Here is a 22544-nt window from a genome sequence, read left to right as displayed (position 1 = left end):
GTGCGCCGCTGAGGACTCCGGAGGCTGTCAGAGAGTAAGTATATCTCTATTATTTTTTTTTTTAAATTATTTTTAACATTCTATCTTTTACTATTGATGCTACATAGGCTTGACAAGTGTGACCAACCTGTCAATCACTTTTCCAAGCGATGCTTCAAATCGCTTGTAAAAGCACTAGCATTCTGCAAGCTAAAGACACTTGCAAAATGCTAGTGTTTTGTGGGAAAATGCATGCGAATTCCGCATGCGTTTTACCCGTGGCGGGGAGTTGCGGAAATGCTGCAGACATTTCCGCAGCATTTCTGCAACGTGGGCACATAGCCTTAAACAGCTCTGGTGAAATGAAAGATGCTTTGTGATTGGGTGGGGCTATGTGGAGTGGGCGTGGCTGATACACACACACACACACACACACACACACACACACACACACACACACACACACACTCTCATTTTTATATATAGATGTTGCTTGCTGTAGACTGACAATACATAATTATCAGTAAGTCTGTATTAGTCTCAATTTCCCAATTTTGCATGATAACGCTTCTTTACGTGATGTTTCTGTGCTCAGTCCAACAGAAAGAGGCCCATTACGGCGGAGCTCTCGACTCGCACTGAAGGAAAGGCCAAACTATAATGACGGTCGTCTATTATATCCCTCACTAAAATACATAAGGCCTAATGTTCCATACAGCAGAGTAACAAGTAAGGTTTATGTCTGTGTTTTGTTTTACATGTTTATTGTTATGTTTTCCTGTTAAAATTATATCCACTTTTTTGCTGAGAGCAGAAGTAAATGTGTGCAGGTTTACCACCTTTCTATCTACTTAGACCCTGCGACCCTGCCAGTGTCAGAATTTAATAGTCGCATGTCAGTATAAGGCCATGTTCAGTAGTTGGTCAATATTTTACATGAATATTTGTAAGTCAAGACCAGGAGTGGGTGAAATATGTAGAAGTGATGATGTTTTTCTATTTTCTACCTTTCCTTTGAAAAGAGACCTGGCTTACAAGTACTAATGTAAAATAGGGAGTGTTTTTTCAAGTATTTTTTTTATTCTTGATTACTGTGTTAATAATTGGGCTGTCTGTTTGACCTTTCCTCCTTTTCTAGTATAGTCTTCTTCATGTATGATGCAGCACCCGTCTACAGGTCATTTATGCCTATTTATGTAGTGCCCCCCATACCTTTTTTATTTCCCAGCAGCCATAAGCTCGTCTGCATTGTTGTCTGGTGTCTGCTAATGAACAGTAGCCAATTGAAAACTGGAGTTATGGGAAAAAAAGGTCTAGGAAGTCTAAACATATGACCCCACAACAGTAGGGACTGCCCACCCCAATAGTCTCTCTCCTCCATTTGCACTCTCCCTCAGTCTGCCTGGGCTAGTACCAACTCACCCATATTTTAACCCTACGATGCATGACATTCGAAATCTACACTCTTACATATCCCGGGCCTTTTAGGCCCGTTTGCAACTTATATGGAAGGAATTGACCAAAAAAAAATAAGTAAGCTTTTTTTAGTTTATTTCAAAATTGTAAAGTCAGGTATGACAAATGCACACAATTATAAGTGTTATAAAGAGAAATAACATGTAAATTGAAGTAAACAAAACCTGCAACTAGTTTTCGTTTCCAACTTTTCCTTTACTTTTCAATTTTATTACTCTCCATCACAATTTTCACATGTTATCTTCTCTAAAGAATGTTCTTTACAAACATTTTCTCCACAAATGGTGCAGTACCGCTCAGTTTTCCTGTCTTTTTACGATGGACAAATAAAGCAACGCTTTCGTTTTCTTTCTTCTCGATGTTGAATTCTGGAAAACTTACACCACAACGTTTCATAGCTTCAATCGTTTGCTTTGGCATGAATTATGTGTCCCTTCGCTGCATCATGTGTGGCATTACAAGTTCATGGCAAAGGTCCTTCAAGAATAGGCGCTTCTTGTCACACCTCTTAGCATGAAAATCGGGATGAATTTTACAATAAAGAATGTAGGCATTCAGGGCTGATAAATCAAGCATATTTGCAAACAAGATTACAGGCCAACGTTGTGTTTGCCTTTTGCATGTGTATTCCCCAATCATTTCATCCATCTTGTCCACACCTCCTTTAGTTTTATTATAGTACATGATGATTTCAGGTTTTTTTTTTCCGGGTATTGATGTCAACAATGGCATCATGATGCATTGTACTGACTAATGTAACGGATTTGTCCTTCTTAGCTTTGTAAGAGACCATTGTTGATTTGTCGCTGAACCCAAATACACTGTCATAAAGTTCTCTCTGTGGACTGTGCTTCATCACCGGAGGAATATCTCGTCGATTTGGCCTCATAGTACCAAGCACTGTAAGTTAATTGCCAAGTTCTACACTTGTGAAGTAATTGTCCATTGTTATGTTTCTACCAGAATTGTAAATTGGTAGTGCAAGTTTTTTTTACAATGTCGGCACCAAGGTCTCTGTGCACTGGTGCGCCAAGTTCTTTTCCACAGTAGATAAGTCCATTTATCCCATAATAAGTGGTAGAGTCACACATCCAGAATATTTTCAGTCCATACTTGGCTGGTTTGCTAGGCATATATTGAATGAACTTACAACGTCCTCTGAAGGCTACAAGTTGCTCATCCACAGTTACATTTTCACCAGGTTTGTAGAGCTTGGTACAATTCCCGATAAAAATATTCCAAATGTAACTAATAGGCGCTAGTTGATCCGTAGTTGGCTGTGTGAAAGGACCTTTAGTCTGAAAACAAATGTCATGCAGAAGGCATGACAATATCATAAACTAAAAGGCCTGTGTCATGGAAATATTTGTTCTTCCAAAAAAGCATTTTTATAAAAAAAAACGATGATCACATGAAACTAGGAAATTACCAACAACTAAAAACCTGAGAAATACCTAGAGTTTCAAAATTCTAATGTACAGCAAGTAATCTTGCAGAAAATAGCAAAAAAAGACAAATAAACTGATGAGTATATGATAAACCTAATACGGGCTTAAAAGGCCCGGGATATGTAAAGCTGTAGTTTTCAAAAAAAAAAAAAAATTATATAGAAAAACCCCATCACATAAAAATATATAAACAACTAGAAATTACACACAACTACAGACCTTAGGAGTTCCTAGAGTTTCAAAATTCTAAGGTTAAAACCCTTTCAGAATTTTTGCAAAACAAAAGTTCCTGGGCCTAAAAGGCCCGGGATATGCATCGTAGGGTTAACCTGAGAAACGCAAAAAAGGGGAGAAAGACATAATGGCAGATCCTTAGGAATGGGGATAGTCTATTAACTCAAACTTCCAGACATCTAGCAAATTCCTTCTGACTCACATTCAACAGAGCTAAGTCAAGCTGGGCTCTTCCTAGGAACCAACTTTTAAGGTTTAAAAGACATTTGTTTTTTCTTGAGCGACCACTCCTGTGGTCTTGTCAATTGGGGGAGGTTCCATCCAGTGTCGTCCGGCATCCAGGAGGGGATGTTAAGTGGCTCATTGCCGAGCACTTCCCAGGCAGCCGCCTGATCCTCGGGGGGTGCGTATTGTGATCTGACGATTATCTACGCCGACCGCAAGGCCAAAAGAGTACAGCCATCTAAAAATCAGGCCTTTAGCTCTGAGTTCCATTAGTAAAGGTTTGAGGATACGTCTTTTTGCAAGAGTTGAAGGGGCAATATCTTGAAAAAGTTGGAGTTTGGAATTTGGATGGCTGCTGTGTTGGCAAAGCTGAGGAGACCACAGATAACGTCTCTAGGGGGGTCGTTTGGTTTTGGCTTTGGTTAAGTGCACGATGCACCCGCTCAATTATAGATTCAGCTCTCTTTTGGCTAAGAAAGTTAGTGAAAATTTCATTAGAAACTTTTACAAGGGTTTCACGTGCAAGATATTCAGGTATGCCTCTCAATCAGATGTTTTTCCTCCGTTTTCGTTTTCCTTGGTGTTCCGCCGCCAAGAGTTCCATATTTAGTTGTTGTTGCTGGAGGACTTGATCTCGGAAGCAAGTTATCGCACTGACTGTTTCCATGTTGGTAGATTCCAAAACCTCTACTCTCTGACCCAGTTGTAAATCTGTTCGAAGGACAGTCAATTCTTCTAAGGGTAAGTGCACACGTAGTTTTTTGGTGGTGCGGATTTTGTAGTAAAATCCGCAGATAAATCCGCAGGACTGAAGTCCTGCGGTTTATCTGCGGTTTTGCCCTGCTGTTTCACCCCTCATAATGGATGAGGTGTGAAACCGCAGCGGTTCTGCACAAAAGAATTGACATGCGGATTGTAAACCGCAGCATGTGCACAGCGTTTTTCAGTTTACCATTGAAAACAATGCACCTAAATCTGCTGCGGACCCGCAGGGCCAAAACCGCTGCGGATTCGCAGCAGAATCCGCACCGTGTGCACATACCCTAAGAGGGGTTTCATATTCTGGGCCATTAGTTTTTTTTCATAAATGCTCTGGAAATCTGCGCAGAGTCTCCCAGATCAAATTCACAATCCGAGCCGTCTCCACTGGAGTCTGACCCCTCCATGTTATCTGGGGAGGCAGGTATCTTAGAAGATTTTTTTAAGAGGGGTTTGTGTGGCGTCACATGTCTTTTTTAGGTATTTGGATTTCCATGAGCTTTATGGATTTGTTCCTCAGCTGTGGTCTTAGTTGTTTGTTTTCCACAATCCTTATTTATTTTAACAATAATGGAGCTTCTGATAGCATGTAGTGCAAAGATCACCACTTGAACATCATAGCATACAACTAATTTTCCATTGTATTTAGATATGCGACATTTATAATGTTCAATTTAAAATATATTGTGGTACCGTAATAGCCAGAAAAATAGATGTAAATACTTAACGTCCCTAAAAATATTTGAGCTAAGTATTCAAGAAGTGATACCTTTATTGGCTAACCAGAGAAATTATATTTGCAAGCTTTCAAGGCTCAGTTTTTCGGTAGGTTTTTCAGATCCATGTGTTCGGTACATTAGGGTATCTTCCTTTGTTTTATAGAATGACCAGTAGGTGTCACTCTTGTGCTGGTGTGAGGGTTCAAACATAGACTTTTAGGGCTCATACACACTTGCGAGAGACTCGCATGAATCGCATGAAAACCCAGCACTGCCGCGGGCACTGGGACCGGAGCGTGCGGCTGCATAGAAATATATTTAGCCGCACGCTCCGGTCCGAGTGCCAGTGGCAGTCCCAGGTTTTCTTTCCAGAGACTCACACTAGAATCGTTCGAGTCTCTCGCAAGTGAGTTTGAGCCCTTAGCCTGTATGCACACGTTACAGATTTAGATGCAGAACCGCAGTGTTTTTGGACTCGCAGAATTGCATCAAATCTACAGCGTAGTGCACAGCCAGTGATAGACTATGGGAATTTAAGGTTTGTTGTGCACATGCTGGGGAAAAATATGCTCGGATTTGCAGCGGTTTTTTTTCCACAGCATGTCAATTCTTTTTGCTGATCTGCAGCATTTCTGCACTCATTGACTTGCATTGAGTAAGTCAAATCTGCAGGTTTAAAAAATATCTGAGGATTTGCATGCGAGAAACGCTGCAGATAGGGAGAAGGGAAGTGTGTTCAGAGACTGTGCGTGTCTGTGTGCCGGTGTGTGGGCCTTCTACAGTGACATCAGTAGCTGATGATGGGACAGTAAGTAGGCCCATCATCCGGCTACTCTCTTGAATAGTAAAAAAAAAAAAAAAAAAAATACATAATCACCATACTGCTAATCCACGAAGCCCTTGATCCTTTGTAAAAAAAAATAAATAAAAAAAAAATAGTAAACCGTATACTCCCTGTTGCGACTTAATCCATATAATAACGAATATCCCACGACGATCTCCCGTGGAGAGCTGTCACATCAGGAGATGTGACCGCTCCCCAGGGGCCTCCGGTGATACAATGAGGAAGGTATCCTTCTTCGCTGTACAACTCTGCCGTCATGTCACAGGAGTTCATCCAGTCACTTGCGGCCCCGCTGCGTAAGAAAATTCTCACGCAGCATTGCCGTCAAGTGAGAGGATGAACTCCAGTGACCCCTCAGTGATAGCACTGCAGGAGCCATTGTTTCCTGTCAGTGTGTCACTGGAGGCCCAATAGAGCTGTCACATCTCCTGATATGACAGCTCTATAGGGGAGATTGTCGTGGGACACTCGTTATTACATGGATTACGTCGGAACAGGCAGTATCCGGTTGACTATATTATTTTTTTTTACAGGGGATCGAGGGCGTCACAGGAATTAGGCATAAAATAAAGATGGAAAACTTGTGTTTTATTTCTCCTTCATCTCATTGGGGGACACAGATACTGTGGGTGTATGCTTCTGCCCATAGGAGGCTGACACGAAGTGAAAAAAAGAGGTTGGCTCCTCCCCCCGCCATATACACCCTCGCCCCTATTGCGGACGGAAATCAGTTTATGCTTAGTGTCTTGGGAGGCACACGTGTCTGGGTTTCTCCAGACTTCTTTTTCTTTTTCCTTTTCTTTTTTCCATGAAGATAAGACAGGCGCGACAGACCCTATTGAAAGGGGCCGATCTCCCCAAACCATCAACGGGCGAGCACCCGTTGAGTATCGTCTCCGTGTATCCTTTCCCGCACCATGGGACATATCTGGGCCTTTATCACCATACTTCTATTTTGGTTTTTTATTTTATCAAGATAAGACAGGGGCAACGGATCCTATTGAAAGGGTCCGATTTCCCCAAACCAACAACGGGCAAGCATGTGTGTGTCCCTCCATGTATCCTCTCCCGCGACGTGGGACATGAAGCCGGACGTAGCCCTGTCCACCCCTAGGTATTGAAACCATGGGCTTGTACAGAGGCACAAGACTAGTCTGTGCGGCCCCCACTGCTCCACCAACGCTATACGGCGGTGCTGCAAGGCGGCGGATGGTCCCTCTCTTCACCCCCTGAAGGGGTTAGACGGAGCTAGGGTGCCTGCACCATCCAGAAATTAACCCCATCCCATCTACCTGGTGTGCTAGATAGAAGTCAGGTAAGGAGGGTTGGGGAGGGCCCTGCGGCAGCGTTCCGGGGAATCCACTGAAGCTCCAGGCATCTTAGGAAGTGTAAGCCATTTCTCCTTCCCTCTCCTCCCTCCTGCCTCCCTCCGCCAGGCGTGGACGCCGGGTTCCGGCGGCAGGGATCGCAGGGGGATAAGGCAAAGACCGCCAGCGCGCCCCCGCGACAGGCGGGCATGCAAAATTTAGCCCGCGGCTTCGGCCGTGACTAGGCTGCAGGCGGAAGTCCCGCCCCTGGCGTGACGTTATTTCGCGGCAGGCGGGCATGCAAAATTTAGCCCGCGGCTTTGGCCGTGACTAGGCCGCGGGCGGAAGTCCCGCCCCCAGCGTGACGTCATTTCCGGCGCTGCCCCCCAGGCTAGGGTGGAGGCCGAACAAATTGAGCCCCCGGCTTCATGGCAGGGTAGGCCGCATCCGGGAGAGGAACGTCCCGGTCTACCCAGAGGAAAGGAAAGCAGTGGCAGCGGACGTGGGGACACAGAACGGGGTAAGTGTGACCCCCGACTCTAGAGGCGCGCTACGGGCGATTAAAGGTGGTTTTTTTCCTCCTCCCGTCCCCTCAACCCTCATTTAAATTAGGCCTGGCAGCAATATGACCGGAAAAGGTAAATCGCACACGTTCCTTTATGCCGCATGCATTTCTTGTGGGGTTAGGTTTCCACGAGCGCACAGAGCCAAAAATTATGCGAAGCCTGTGACTCAGAACGCGCCCAGGAGCCCTCTCCTGGGACCACGACCGAGGTCCCGAACCCCCCGGAGTGGGCCCTATCTGTATCACAGTCCATGACGTCGCTTACGAGGGCAGTCGAGTCCCTTCAGGCCCCAGATAGGGGCAGGGACAGTGGCTCGCCGGCCTTAGAGGGAACCTCCACCTCACAAGAGCCTTCGGCCTGCAGGGGCCGCTCTCATTCCAGGCAGACCCGGGGGAAAAGAATACACACGGTGTCGCCCAGTCCATCCGATGCTTCGGCATCCGTAAGTTCTGCTTCTCGCTCCCCGTCACCAGTGGTTGATAGCGAGCAGACCTCAGATTGCGACTCAGACGAGCCCCTTGACCTGGACACTCCAGGGTCATGTGAAACTGGACAGCCTCAAAGAAGCCGCTAATCAGACCCTGGGGATTGAGGATGATCCCGCAGTAGCTACGGGGCATAAAGTGGCATTTAAGCGAGTGAAGCGCCCACACAGAATTTTTTTCCTCTCACCCGGAGTTTGAGGACATAGTGCAGCGGCACAGAGAACATCCAGACAGGCGTTTCTCGGGTCAAAAGGCACTCGAAACAAGGTATCCGTTTGCTCCGGACCTCCATAAAAAATGGATGGAATCTCAGATGGTGGATCCTCCGGTTTCGCGCCTAGCCACTAAGACCCTGCTATCCGTCCCTAGTGTTTCCGCACTTAAGGATTGCCTTATAGAGAGCTTAGCTCACTCATTATATGAGGCGTCAGGGTCAGCGCTCGCTCCCTCATTCGACTTGGGTAGCCAATGCCATGATATCATGGTCAGAAACATTAAACAAGGTCGCGCAGGAGCAGGATCTACCTGCAGAGATTTCGGAGATCGCAGGTCAGATGTTGATGGCTGGAGACTATGTAATCAATGCGTCTTTGGATGCGGACAATTGCTCGGCACTTGCTGCCGCTAATGCAATTTCTATCAGAAGAAGCCCTATGGTTAAGGACATGGCGAGCCGATTCTACTTCTAATAAGTCCTTGACTTCCCTGCCTTATCAGTGCGGCCACCTATTTGGGGAGAAGTTGGATCAACATATCTCCGACTCCACAGGAGGAAAGAGCGGGTTTCTCCCTCAACAAAAGGTCAAAACGCTTTTTCGTCACCCGTTTTCAGGCTCGTTTTCGTGCCTTTCGCAACCCCGGGTGGACTATAGCGGCCAAGTCTGCCACCTCAGGCCGCCACAACCAGGATAGGGAGCGGCAAGTCTCATATAGAGCCAACCCATTGGGGAGAATGCATACTCAGCAGCCCAGATTGAGGGGATCCAGATCCCAAAGATCGTCAGCCAAATGACTCGAGGCCTTTACCAGACGACACAGGCAAGGTGGGCGGCCGCCTACTCTTGTTTCACCACATTTGGGTCAATATCGCTCACGACGCATGGGTAAAGAAATTGGTGGCCTCAGGTTACAAAATAGAATTTGTCAGATATCCTCCAAGACGGTTTTTTCTTTCCCGGCTTCCCAGGGTGGATACCCAGGCAATGCCTCTATTGGGAGCCATCAAATCGCTCCTGCACAACGGAGTCATTGTTCCAGTGCCGGAACACGAAAGAGCTCAGGGGTTCTATTCCAACCTTTTTGCGGTTCCCAAAAAGGGACGGATCTGTCAGGCCTGTTTTGGACCTGAAGCTTCTGAACAAATTCATCAGGATCAGACATTTCCGGATGGAGTCTCTCCGTTCAGTCATATCGGCCATGGATTAAAAACACAAATGTGACATGCACACATGTGAACACGTCGATCAGGCAATGCTCACACCACCCACTAACTGAGATACAACAAGAAAACACAGAATGACAGATTCGCAAAAATACTCTGCAATAAAAAATGGCAGTAATCAGCAAGTGCTGGATAACAAATACAGGGTATTTAGTCAATACGTTTTTTTGCGCAAAAAAATGTACATCAAGCTGCTCCACCACGTCAAGGTAACCCTATTGAAGCAGTCCCTATCTAATGTATTAAAAACCTGAACATGTGAACAGTGTCTAATATGAACAGGATTCAGACAGGCCGCTCCCTAGTATGGGCTTGTGGTCTGAGACAGCTCTTATGTGCAGGTCACACGAGAGGGGTGGGGTCTCCCAAACCATGCTAAGCAAGGAAAAAAACGGATTAAAAACACAAATGTGTCATACACACATGTGAACACGTCGATCAGAGCATTGTCTGATCGACGTGTTCACATGTGTGCATGTCACATTTGTGTTTTTAATCCGTTTTTTTCCTTGCTTAGCATGGTTTGGGAGACCCCACCCCTCTCTTGTGTGACGTGCACATAAGAGCTGTCTCAGACCACAAGCCCATACTAGGGAGCGGCCTGTCTGAATCCTGTTCATATTAGACACTGTTCACATGTTCAGGTTTTTAATACATTAGATAGGGACTGCTTCAATAGGGTTACCTTGACGTGGTGGAGCAGCTTGGTGTACATTTTTTTTGCGCAAAAAAAGTATCGACTAAATACCCTGTATTTGTTATCCAGCACTTGCTGATTACTGCCATTTTTTATTGCAGAGTATTTTTGCGAATCTGTCATTCTGTGTTTTCTTGCTGTATATCGGCCATGGAGCAGTGAGAATACTTGGCCTCAATCGACATCCAGGATGCATATCTGCATATTCCCATTTTTCCTCCTCATCAGAGGTTTCTACGCTTTGCCATCAGCGATCAACATTTTCAGTTTGTAACGCTACCCTTCGGGCTAGCCACGGCTCCCAGAGTGTTCACAAAGGTTATAGCAGTGGTCATGGCCACACTGCATTCTCGAGGCATAGTCATCTTGCCTTATCTGGACGACCTCTTGGTCAAGTGCCCGTCAATACGGGCATATGAGGAGAGTGTCAACATCACGCTAGATACTCTTGCCCGCTTAGGATGGTTGGTCAATGCAAAGAAGTCATCCCTTGTGCCAGCTCAGAGTATCGCCTTCCTAGGAATGATCTTCGACACTTGCCGAGGGTTGGTAATTCTTCCACAGGAAAAGGCACTAGCTCTCCGGCAGGGAGTCCGGACACTGTCAACCAGTCCCTCATACCATCCGATCCGGGATGAGGATTCTAGGGGAAAATGGTGGCAGCAATGGAAGCGATACCTTTCGCCCAGTTCCATCTCCGCCCCCTGCAGCACGCCCTCTTGTCAGCCTGGGACAAGAATCCTTTCACGCTCGATCCTCAAGTCAGGCAGTCGCTCGGATGGTGGTTAACCAGTTCCTCTCTGGCCCAGGGGAAACCTTTTCCCCCAGGTCATGGGCTGATAATGACAACCGACGCCAGTCTCCTCGGTTGGGGAGGGGTGTTTTGCCACTACACAACCCAGGAACGGTGGTTGCCACAGGAGGCACGCCTCCCGATCAACTTATTGGAGATACGAGCAATTTGGCTGGCTCTGCAGAAGTTTCATCAATTTCTAGCAGGCTGCCCTGTCCGGATTCAATCTGACAACGCCACGGCGGTGGCTTACATAAATCATCAGGGGGGCACCTACAGCAGAGCAATCATGCGCGAGGTGGGGCACGTTCTTCAGTGGACCGAAGCAAACCACTCGGTGATTTCGGCTGTCCACATCCCGGGCGTGGAAAATTGGGTGGCAGACTTCCTCAGTCGGCAGGGTCTTGCATCCGGAGAGTGGTCTCCACATCCCTAAGTTTTTCAGCAGATTTGTCAACTCTGGGGAGCTCTGGATGTGGACCTGATGGCTTCCAGAGTGAATGCCAAGGTGCCCACATATGTCGCTCGGGCCAGGAACCCGCAGGCATTCGCGGTGGACACGTTGGTTCTGCCATGGAACCAGTTTCGCCTCCCATATCTATTTCCCCCACTGCCACTACTCCCGAGAGTCAGCAAACGGATCAAGACGGAAGGAGTGCCGGCGATTCTGCTAATGCAGCTGCTCGCCGACGTTCCTTGGCGCCTGCTAGAGTGCCCAGATCTACTGTCTCAAGGGCCGATTTGCCACCCGAACTCAGGGACCCCGTGTTTGATGGCATGGCCGTTGAATCTTGGATTCTAACCCAGGCAGGGTTCGGGAGCGAGGTGGTCTCTACAATGATTAGTGCCCGGAAGCCTGCTTCAGCATGAATTTACCATCACACCTGGAAGGTTTTCTTTGCTTGGTGTCGAGGCTGCGGTGTTTCTCTGCTGAGATTCTCGATCCCCAACATCTTGGCTTTTCTCCAGTCGGGCTTAGACTCGGGCTTTGCCCCAAGTTCCCTCAGGAGACAATTGTCGGCCTTATCCGTCCTGTTCCAGTGCAGAATTGCTACCAATTTGCAGGTGAAGACTTTTCATCCAGGGAGTCCTCCCACTTGGTACCTTCCTATAAAGTGCCTATGGACGCCTGGGTCCTTAACATGGTCCTAAGTGTTCTGCAGGAAGCTCCATTTGAACCCCTTCAGGGTATCTCTTTGAGGTTCCCTTCCTGGAAAGTTGTACCCCTAGTGGCCATCACTTCCATCAGGCGGGTTTCAGAGCTGGCGGCTCTATCCTGCCGAGCTCCGTTCCTCACTTTCCATAAGGATAAGGTGGTCCTCAGACCAGCCCCTCCTTTTCTGCCCAAAGTCGTGTCCTCTTTTCACATTAATGAAGATGTTGTTTTGCCTTCATTTTGTCCAGCATCGGTGCATCGTGTGGAAAAGGCTCTTCACACGTTAGACCTGGTAAGAGCCCTCCGGAGGTACGTGTCGCGGACGGCACCCTTTCGTCAAACGGACACGCGGTTCGGGCTCACCCAAAGGGCGCAGGAAGGGACTCGCTGCCTCAAAATCGACCATAGCCAGATAGATTCGTTTGACTATTCAGGAGGCCCTACCGCATTAGAGGCACGCCGATTCCAGCAGGTATCAGAGCGCACTCTACCCGGGCAGTGGGCGCCTCTTGGGCGCTTTGGCACCAGGCTTCGACGGAACAGGTTTGCAAGGCAGCAACCTGGTCCAGTCTGCACACATTTGCCAAACATAATATCCATGCTCAGGCCTCGGCGGATGCGAGCCTGGGTAGAAGGATTCTCCAAGCAACGGTGGCGCACCTTTTAACAAGAGGTGCATGTAGCTTGGATCGGTGAGTCAATCTGTCACTCAGGGACTGCTTTAGGACATCCCACAGTATCTGTGTCCCCCAATGAGACGAAGGAGAAACATGGATTTTTGTGAGTACTCACCGTAAAATCCTTTTCTCCGAGACGCTCATTGGGGGACACAGCACCCACCCTATTAGCCAGTTGGCTCTTGTTTTGTTTAAATGTACAGTGGGGAAAAAAAGTATTTAGTCAGTCAGCAATAGTGCAAGTTCCACCACTTAAAAAGATGAGAGGCGTCTGTAATTTACATCATAGGTAGACCTCAACTATGGGAGACAAACTGAGAAAAAAAAATCCAGAAAATCACATTGTCTGTTTTTTTTTTTCATTTTATTTGCATATTATGGTGGAAAATAAGTATTTGGTCAGAAACAAAATTTCATCTCAATACTTTGTGATATATCCTTTGTTGGCAATGACAGAGGTCAAACGTTTTCTGTAAGTCTTCACAAGGTTGCCACACACTGTTGTTGGTATGTTGGCCCATTCCTCCATGCAGATCTCCTCTAGAGCAGTGATGTTTTTGGCTTTTCGCTTGGCAACACGGACTTTCAACTCCCTCCAAAGGTTTTCTATAGGGTTGAGATCTGGAGACTGGCTAGGCCACTCCAGGACCTTGAAATGCTTCTTACGAAGCCACTCCTTCGTTGCCCTGGCTGTGTGCTTTGGATCATTGTCATGTTGAAAGACCCAGCCACGTTTCATCTTCAATGCCCTTGCTGATGGAAGGAGGTTTGCACTCAAAATCTCACGATACATGGCCCCATTCATTCTTTCATGTACCCGGATCAGTCGTCCTGGCCCCTTTGCAGAGAAACAGCCCCAAAGCATGATGTTTCCACCACCATGCTTTACAGTAGGTATGGTGTTTGATGGATGCAACTCAGTATTCTTTTTCCTCCAAACACGACAAGTTGTGTTTCTACCAAACAGTTCCAGTTTGGTTTCATCAGACCATAGGACATTCTCCCAAAACTCCTCTGGATCATCCAAATGCTCTCTAGCAAACTTCAGACGGGCCCGGACATGTACAGGCTTAAGCAGTGGGACACGTCTGGCACTGCAGGATCTGAGTCCATGGTGGCGTAGTGTGTTACTTATGGTAGGCCTTGTTACATTGGTCCCAGCTCTCTGCAGTTCATTCACTAGGTCCCCCCGCGTGGTTCTGGGATTTTTGCTCACCGTTCTTGTGATCATTCTGACCCCACGGGGTGGGATTTTGCGTGGAGCACCAGATCGAGGGAGATTATCAGTGGTCTTGTATGTCTTCCATTTTCTAATTATTGCTCCCACAGTTGATTTCTTCACTCCAAGCTGGTTGGCTATTGCAGATTCAGTCTTCCCTGCCTGGTGCAGGGCTACAATTTTGTTTCTGGTGTCCTTTGACAGCTCTTTGGTCTTCACCATAGTGGAGTTTGGAGTCAGACTGTTTGAGGGTGTGCACAGGTGTCTTTTTATACTGATAACAAGTTTAAACAGGTGCCATTACTACAGGTAATGAGTGGAGGAAAGAGGAGACTCTTAAAGAAGAAGTTACAGGTCTGTGAGAGCCAGAAATCTTGATTGCTTGTTTCTGACCAAATACTTATTTTCCACCATAATATGCAATTAAAATGAAAAAAAAAACAGACAATGTGATTTTCTGGATTTTTTTTTCTCAGTTTGTCTCCCATAGTTGAGGTCTACCTATGATGTAAATTACAGACGCCTCTCATCTTTTTAAGTGGTGGAACTTGCACTATTGCTGACTGACTAAATACTTTTTTCCCCCACTGTATATGCATTTACTAATTTCATATAAGGGTGGTGTTTTGGACATGTTGTACCAGTATTAAGGCTGATTTTGTTGTCTTCCTACTGCTTTGGCACCAAACTGATTTCCGCCCGCAATAGGGGCGAGGGTGTATACGGCGGAGGAGGAGCTAACTTCTTTTTTTCAGCCTCCTAGCGGCAGAAGCATACACCCACAGTATCTGTGTCCCCCAATGAGTGTCTCGGAGAAAAGGATTTTACGGTGAGTACTCACAAAAATCCATGTTTCATTAAAATACTTTATTCTGGCTGTGTGTTTATTTACCATATAACAACTATAGGATTAGTAATGGATCGGTGTCTTCTTGTCGCCTCTCTATTACTAACCGGGTTGATGTCACCTTACAATACAAACGTGACATCCACCCCTTATTACCCCATATGTAACCGCTACAGGACAGTGGGAAGAGAGAGGCTAAGTGTTGGAATTGATGCATCTTAGAGGTGTGCCATTTCTGGGGCAGCTAAGAGCTGGTATTTGTAATCAGGCATGAGTGCTGGGGGTGTTTGTCTTTTTTTCACTCTTTATGTACCATTTTATTATGTTTATCACTAAACATCAGGCTTGGTATTATTTATCTATCTATAGATGGATACCTATACATCTGTATAGATTAGCTATCCATCTATCTATAGATCTATCTTTCCATCTATAGATGTATATATCTCTCTCTCATATATATATATATATATATATATATATATATATATATATATATATATATATATATATATCTTTATGTAACTATCTCATATCTATCTCGACCGGAGGAGTCCTTTGTGTCTGATATCGTGGAGCCTGGGAGGAAGCCGTTACTCCCCAGGCGTCCATCCACATCGACCGCAGTGCAGCTCTCTCCAGAGCTCCACAATTCCGATAGGTCCACTGCGTTCTGCCTCCTTTAGGGCTCGAGCTGGAAGTTGTTTCAGGGGGTTTTACGTGCAAGACCCCCTGTTTTAGTAGTTTTTTGTGGCTTTGGGGAGGGAAATCAAACGACTCACGTCTGTCCCTGCAGCTGCCCAGGCCACGCCCCCAGAGCTATAACTTAATCTTTCTACTGACGGAGCTTTATGGCAGCTTGTTTTTTGCGGGACCATTTTTATTTACATTTCTTCTTGTTTGATCTCATTTTATTGCACTTTTTGTTCATTGGTATGATGACAAAGCAAAGTTTTCTTTTTTTTTTTCTTTACGATGTTGACTGAAGGGGTTACTGTATATACTCGTGTATAAGCCGAGATTTTCAGCCCATTTTTTTTTGGCTGAAAGTCCCCCTCTCGGCTTATACACGAGTCATATGAGGGGGAGTGGGGGGTGTATACTCCCCCTCCCTCCCCTCCTGGCACGGTCTCTGCAGCCCACCCGGCTTCCCCCATGATCTCAGTGTCCCAGCTGTTCCTGCATTCAGTGGTCACATGGTACCGCTCATTAAACTCATGAATATGTGCATATTTAATGAGCGGTACTACATGACTTCTGAATGCAGGAACAGCTTGGACGCCGACATCATGCTGGAAGCAGGGGCTGAAGAGACCGGGCGCCAGGAGGGCGGTGAGTATGACGGGGGAGCAGAGCAATACTTACCGCTCCCCGTTCCATCACTGTCTCTGGGTCCTCTGGCTGTGACATTAGCGGAGGGCTATGGAGCATCTACTTGGGCCATTATTAACCCTTGTGCAGCATATGGGGGGTGTTTATATATGGAGCATCTACTTGGGCTACTATACCCTTGTGCAGCATATGGGGTGGTAGTTTATGTATGGAGCTTCTACTTGGACCACTATTAACCCTTGTGCAGCATGTGGGGGGTATTTATGTATGGAGCTTCTACTTGGGCCACCATTAACCCTTGTGAAGCATATGAGGGTATTTATGTATGGAGCATCTACTTGGGGCAACATTAACCCTTGTGCAGCAATATATGGGGGTATTTATCCTTGGAGCATCTTGTTGGGCCACCATTAACCCTTTTGCAGCATTTTATGGGGGTATTTATCTATGGAGCATCTTTTTGGACCACCATTAACCCTTGTGCAGCACTACCCTTGTTTTATACACGAGTCAATAAATTTTCCCAGCTTTTTGTGGCAAAATTAGGGGGGGTTCGGCTTATACACGAGTAGATATGGTAACTAGTGTGACAGTTTTATAGTTCGGGACATTCCGGACACGGGGATAACAAATATGTGTACCAAAATACATTTAAAAAGACGGGAGAAACATTATGAAACCAATATGTATGTTTATGTAAAAAAAAAAAATGTACACATATTTGGTATCGAGTCCGAATGACCCGACCTATAAAACTCATGCTAGTTATCTACTTTTCAGTGCACACTGTAAAAAAAAAAAAGAAAAGAAACTTTGCCTTTTCATCATATCGTTAAACACAGTACAATACAATCAAAAAGTCAAATGGAAATAGTAGTGATGAAAACGTAATCTTGTCCCACAAAAATCAAGCCACCATACATCTCCAACAGTGGAAAAATGAAAAAGTTATAACTGTCAGAATAAAGTGTCAAACATTTTTTTCTATAAAAAAGTTTGTTACAAAAAGCGGCAAAACATAAAATAACTATTTTAATTGTGTATCGTTTTAATCATACTGATTCAAAGAATAAAGCATTCTTATCAATTTTACCACAAGCTGAATGGCATTAAAAAAATAACCCAAAAAACATTTCCTGAATTGCTGGTGTTTGTTCATTCTGCCTCCCAAAAATCGGAATAGAAAGCGATTAAAAAATGTCCTATGCCCGAACATGGTACCAATAAAAACGTCAATTCGTCCCGCAAAAAACAAGTCATCACATGGCTCGGATCCCATTTATCCTATGCTCTGTGCTGAGCCCTTACACCGGGGTTACCGTGTAACTTTCTGAAATACGTGTTTCAGATAGAATCCACAGTGGAAGATTCTTTATAATGAAGCAGAAGGAGGCACTGTGGACAGCGTCTGACCTGTGATCCAGCGGTGTCCATCTTTAGTCGTACATAAGTGTCAACTTTGTGCACCTCTGAAAAGGACACCTCTGAACAGAGGCCAGACGGAGTCTAGAGTAACTCTGCTGCCTTATTGTAGTTAACCAGCAAAGTATTGGGTAACAAAACCCACAAAAATCTCTAACTTCAAACAGCTGTCAGAAATAGAGAAAATAAAATATAACATTTAATGAAGAATTATTAAAAAGCTACTCATACACATAAAGTAATAGTACATATTTTAATATCACACCCCGTGACTAACGGTGCTGTAAACTAACCACAAAGATATCTATTTAAGTTGATCAATAGATCTTTGCTCAAATAGTACATACAACTGTTCCCAGTTCTAAATACCACCAAGTCTGAATTCATATAGATGACAAACTGTAATAAAAAAATGTACAAGCATAGGAAATTAGACGTAGGTCAACAAAATTCCTCTACTCCTTAATGAATGAAACAATCACAGTTCATGTGTGGACATATACAATAGGTGAGAAAAAAATACAATTCTGTAAGAAAGGAACAATCTCGCCCATGGATAGAAATAAAGTTAGCTGTCATTTTCTCAATCCAATATAGCGAAATCCAAGAAAGGGAGTGGAGCATACTGTTCCTATTAAGCCCTGTCAAGGCTAACATGGCCCTAAGCCCCAAAACTTCCGCCCTTACCAAGGGCAGTCCACATCTGACCCTAAAAGTAAATAACCCTACTTGTCCCTGTGCATCCCAACGCGTTTTGTCACTCTTGTGACTCTTCAGGAGACATAGCACATACGGGCACATAAAGGTGAAAGGGAAATTCACTCACTAACATAGTTGTTCAAATGACCGCGCTCAAAACAGGTGTTTTTATAGAGCTTTCTTAATTAATCTTTAATAATAATCTTTATTTTTTATATAGCGCTACATTCTGCAGCGCTTTACATTTTGCACACATTATCATCACTGTCCCCAATGGGGTTCACAATCTAAATTCCCTATCAGTATGTCTTTGGAATGTGGGAGGAAACCCACGCAAACACGGGGAGTACATACAAACTCCTTGCAGATGTTGACCGTGGTGTGATTCGAACCGAGGACTCCAGCGCTGCAAGGCTACAGTGCTATCCAGTGAGCCACAGTGTAATTGGTCAGAAAAACACATGATCAAAATGTCCAATTAGGATGACTCACCCATACACGTTAGAAAATATGCCTGGATCACCGTAATTTCTTGCGGCACATGTTTCCATCATGGCCGATACATATCCGGTGCATAAACCCAGAACAAGCCTTTGGAATGCAAGGGCACATGGCCATCATGGCCGCTTAGCTTCCGGGGCACATAACCGGAACTAACCTTTGGAACGCATGATGAATAATCATGGCAGCTATATGGAATGCAAACAGACTATTACCAGTCCAAGATCTGGTTTGTGAACCCGGAAGTGAAGAGTGCTTCACTCATGTCTTTTGATGTGGCCGCGTCCATAAAGGCTCCCCCATTTCCAGGGGCCATTCACAACAAAATTAGTTCCGGATCACAGAAAATGCAAGAACTGTTCCACAATGATGTAAATGAAACATTATGCGATCAATAATTGGCAAAGATTTTTGTATATATGTACACAAAGGCATAAATTAATTATGGGTAAATACTTAGCATATCCAGAAGTAGGATCAATAAGTATCTTTAGATATAGGTACTGACAGTCTGATAGCCAGAGTCCAATATTAACAACAGACCCACATATTAAAAAGAATCTCAAATAAAAACTCCTAAAACTCAATGTAGACAAAACTGAACTCCTTGTCTTTCCTCCATCTCACGTATCTTCCCTACCCGATCTATCTATTATGGTAAACTGCATCACGCTCTCTCCCGCACCTGAAGTCTGCTGCCTCGGAGTAACTCTTGATTCTGCCATGTCCTTGAAACCACACGTACAAACTCTTGCCACCTCTTGTCGCCTCCAATCAAAAATATTTCCACAATCCGTCCCTTCCTCAGCTCTCAATCTACTAAAACTCTTGTACATGCCCTCATTATCTCTTGCCTTGACTACTGCAACACTCTCCTCTGTGGCCTCCCTGCTAACTCTCTTGCACCACTCCAGTCTGTCCTCAACTCTGCTGCCCGACTAATCCACCTCTCTCCTCGCTTCTCCTCGCTTCTCCCCTCTGCAAATCCCTCCACTGGCTCCCAGTTCACCAGCGAATCCAGTTCAAACTACTAACACTGACCTACAAAGCCGTCCACAACCTCTTTCCTCCCTATATCTCTGAACTAGTCTCCCAATATCTTCCCTCACTTAATCTTCGATCCTCCCAAGACCTCCTACTCACCTCCACACTTATTCGTTCCTCACACAACCGCCTCCAAGATTTCTCCCGAATATCCCACATCTTCTGGAATTCCATGCCTCAACACGTCCGATTATCCACCACCCTCGTATCCTTCAAACGGAACCTGAAAACCCTCTTCAGGAAAGCTTACAGCCTGCATTAACCATTCTGCGGCCTCATCATCACCACCAGAGCTGCTGCCTCATCACCAGAGCTGCTGCACCCCTGACCTTCTGTCTCTTCCTCACTATCCCATAGAATGTAAGTTCGCAAGGACAGCTCAGCACACCGTATCACACAGAATAGTATTAGATACACTCCTCAGCAGACAGTATCACACAGAATAGGATTAGATACACGGCTCAGCAGTGAGTATCACACGTGATAGGATTAGATACACGGCTCAGCAGTCAGTATCACACAGGCTAGGGTTAGATACACGGCTCAGCAGTCAGTATCACACAGGATAGGATTAGATACACTGCTCAGCAGTCAGTATCACACAGGATAGGATTAGATACACGGCTGAGCAGTCAGTAACACATGATAGGATTAGATACACAGCTCAGCAGAAAGTATCACACAGGAGAGGATTAGGCACACAGCTCAGCAGACATTATCACACAGGATAGGGTTGGATACACATGTTTATCAAAAGGCTCTTGAATAAGTTGAAAATAAAATACTGTCAATACTTGGGTAATCGTTTAGTTAATTTGTCTTGCAAATCTGTATTGTTGAATATATGATGTGAAATGTTTTTATGTGCAAATATAATCATTATAATTTGTTATAACTAACCACAGTTGTTTACTATGCCCAGGCAACACCGGGCTCTTCAGATAGTTAAGTATAAAAGTCACTGGCCGTAATTTATGGGTTCCCCCATGGGGATTCCTTTGCACACTATCCCATGACTCTAGACATAATAAAGTGCAGATTAAAATACACTCCAGGAAAAAGTGCAATACCAAGATGTTAGATCAGTATAAATAAGCACACATGGAATAAAAAGGACTCTCGGTAAGATAAGATAAAAACAGCGAAAAACACCAAGAAAATGTCCAAATTTTATTTATTGATAATTATATATATAGTTTAATAAGATATGTATAAAATAAGATATGGGGGCCAATGCCATAAAAAGGCACTACCGGGGACCAAAATGTATGATACAAAAAAAAAAAAAATATAAATATATATATATATATATATATATATATATATATACACACACACACACACACAGGTCCAGTATATATTATTGGGGAATGTAGCAAAGTATCATTTCAAACGAGGAGGCACGATGGGGGTACTGTTGGAATAAACCCCTCTTCCATATTAAACTGTTACATGCCCTTTCATCAAGACATGTTTTCTTTATCAATCAATGGAGCCAGAGCAAGGTCATGATATAACGCCATGGACATCACTAGTAAGAAATAGAAATAACAGAAACATAGAATAATTAAAAACAGAAAATAAAAAATGTACATAAAATAAAAACACTACATCCCCAGAAAAGGGGGGTGGAAGGAAGGGATGAGGGGGTAGAAGGAAAAAAAACGCCAAAAAGACAAGGAGGGGACAATGACTCTACAGAAATGAGGCAAAACTCAAAGCTTACTTCAGACCTTTCGGTGTCATAGTATCTAAAAGAACTATCCACCTCGTTTTAATTTGTGCAAGGAGTTTTTTGTTGTCCCTGCCCCTAATACCAAGATGGAGAGCATCAATCCCTCTAACGTTAAGCAATCTTGCGTCACAACCATGATGTGACTTAAAGTGACGGGGGGATTGCTTTGAGATCCGCAGAGTCCACCACTGTCTTGGCCGCGCCAATGTCCCTCTCATACTCACGCACGCGCACCCTGAGTTCTCTGGTATTAAGACCAACGTATATCTTGGGACATGGGCAAATAGCATAATATACCACATTTGAAGTACCACAAGATATACGTTGTCTGATAGTAAAGTCTTTGAGTCCATCCGCAGAGACAAAGGAAGAGCAGCGCAGGCCAAGCAGTGTCCATATGAAAAAGAACCAGTCTGAGGATTACCAAATGGATTATTAGGAGCCGGAACATAATGACTCCTCACCAGGAGATCGCGAAGGTTTCACGATCTCCTGGAAGTCATTGAGGGAAAAGCACCCAGGGCCAACCTCAAGGAGGGATCAGTCCCCTAGACAGGCCAATGTCTCTTTAAAATGGTACTCATTTCATGCCACTCGAGATTATAGGTGGAAATGAACCGTATCGGTCCACATCATGATCCACCTTCCGTGGTGTTCTCCTTGCTAGATCATAACCCTTTTTCACACATCTGCGGCTGTAGCCACGTGTGTGAAATTGGTCCTTGAGATCCGAGGCCTGTGCCTCGAATCTGAAGTCCATGGAGCAAATTCGCCGCATCCTAAGGAATTATCCGACCGCAGCGGCCCTTATAGTGGCTGGATCATGAGCCGAGGATGCATGTAACAGAGAGTTGACGTACGTTGGTTTCCTGAAAACGTTTGTCTGGATGCGACGATCAGAATTGACGTCCAGGAAATCGATGATAGTATCATCTGAAG

At 44.9% G+C, this 22544-nt stretch overlaps 1 long non-coding RNA gene across 1 annotated transcript in view; it reads left to right on the top strand.

Annotated features, from left to right (window-relative positions):
* Positions 1-580: 580 nt before the first annotated feature.
* Positions 581-22544, top strand: part of LOC141087957 (uncharacterized) — a 54974-nt gene continuing 33010 nt past the window's right edge. Inside the window, exon 1 of the long non-coding RNA XR_012231777.1 lies at positions 581-708. This is a non-coding gene — a long non-coding RNA (uncharacterized lncRNA). The remainder of the gene's footprint in view (positions 709-22544) is intronic.

The sequence above is a fragment of the Dendrobates tinctorius genome, unplaced genomic scaffold (assembly GCF_039654945.1).
Source record: "Dendrobates tinctorius isolate UK_male_01 unplaced genomic scaffold, ASM3965494v1 ptg000036l, whole genome shotgun sequence".
Classification (NCBI taxonomy): Eukaryota; Metazoa; Chordata; class Amphibia; order Anura; family Dendrobatidae; genus Dendrobates; species Dendrobates tinctorius.
Note: the sequence above shows the minus strand (reverse complement) of the source record. Positions and strands in the feature narration are given on the sequence as shown.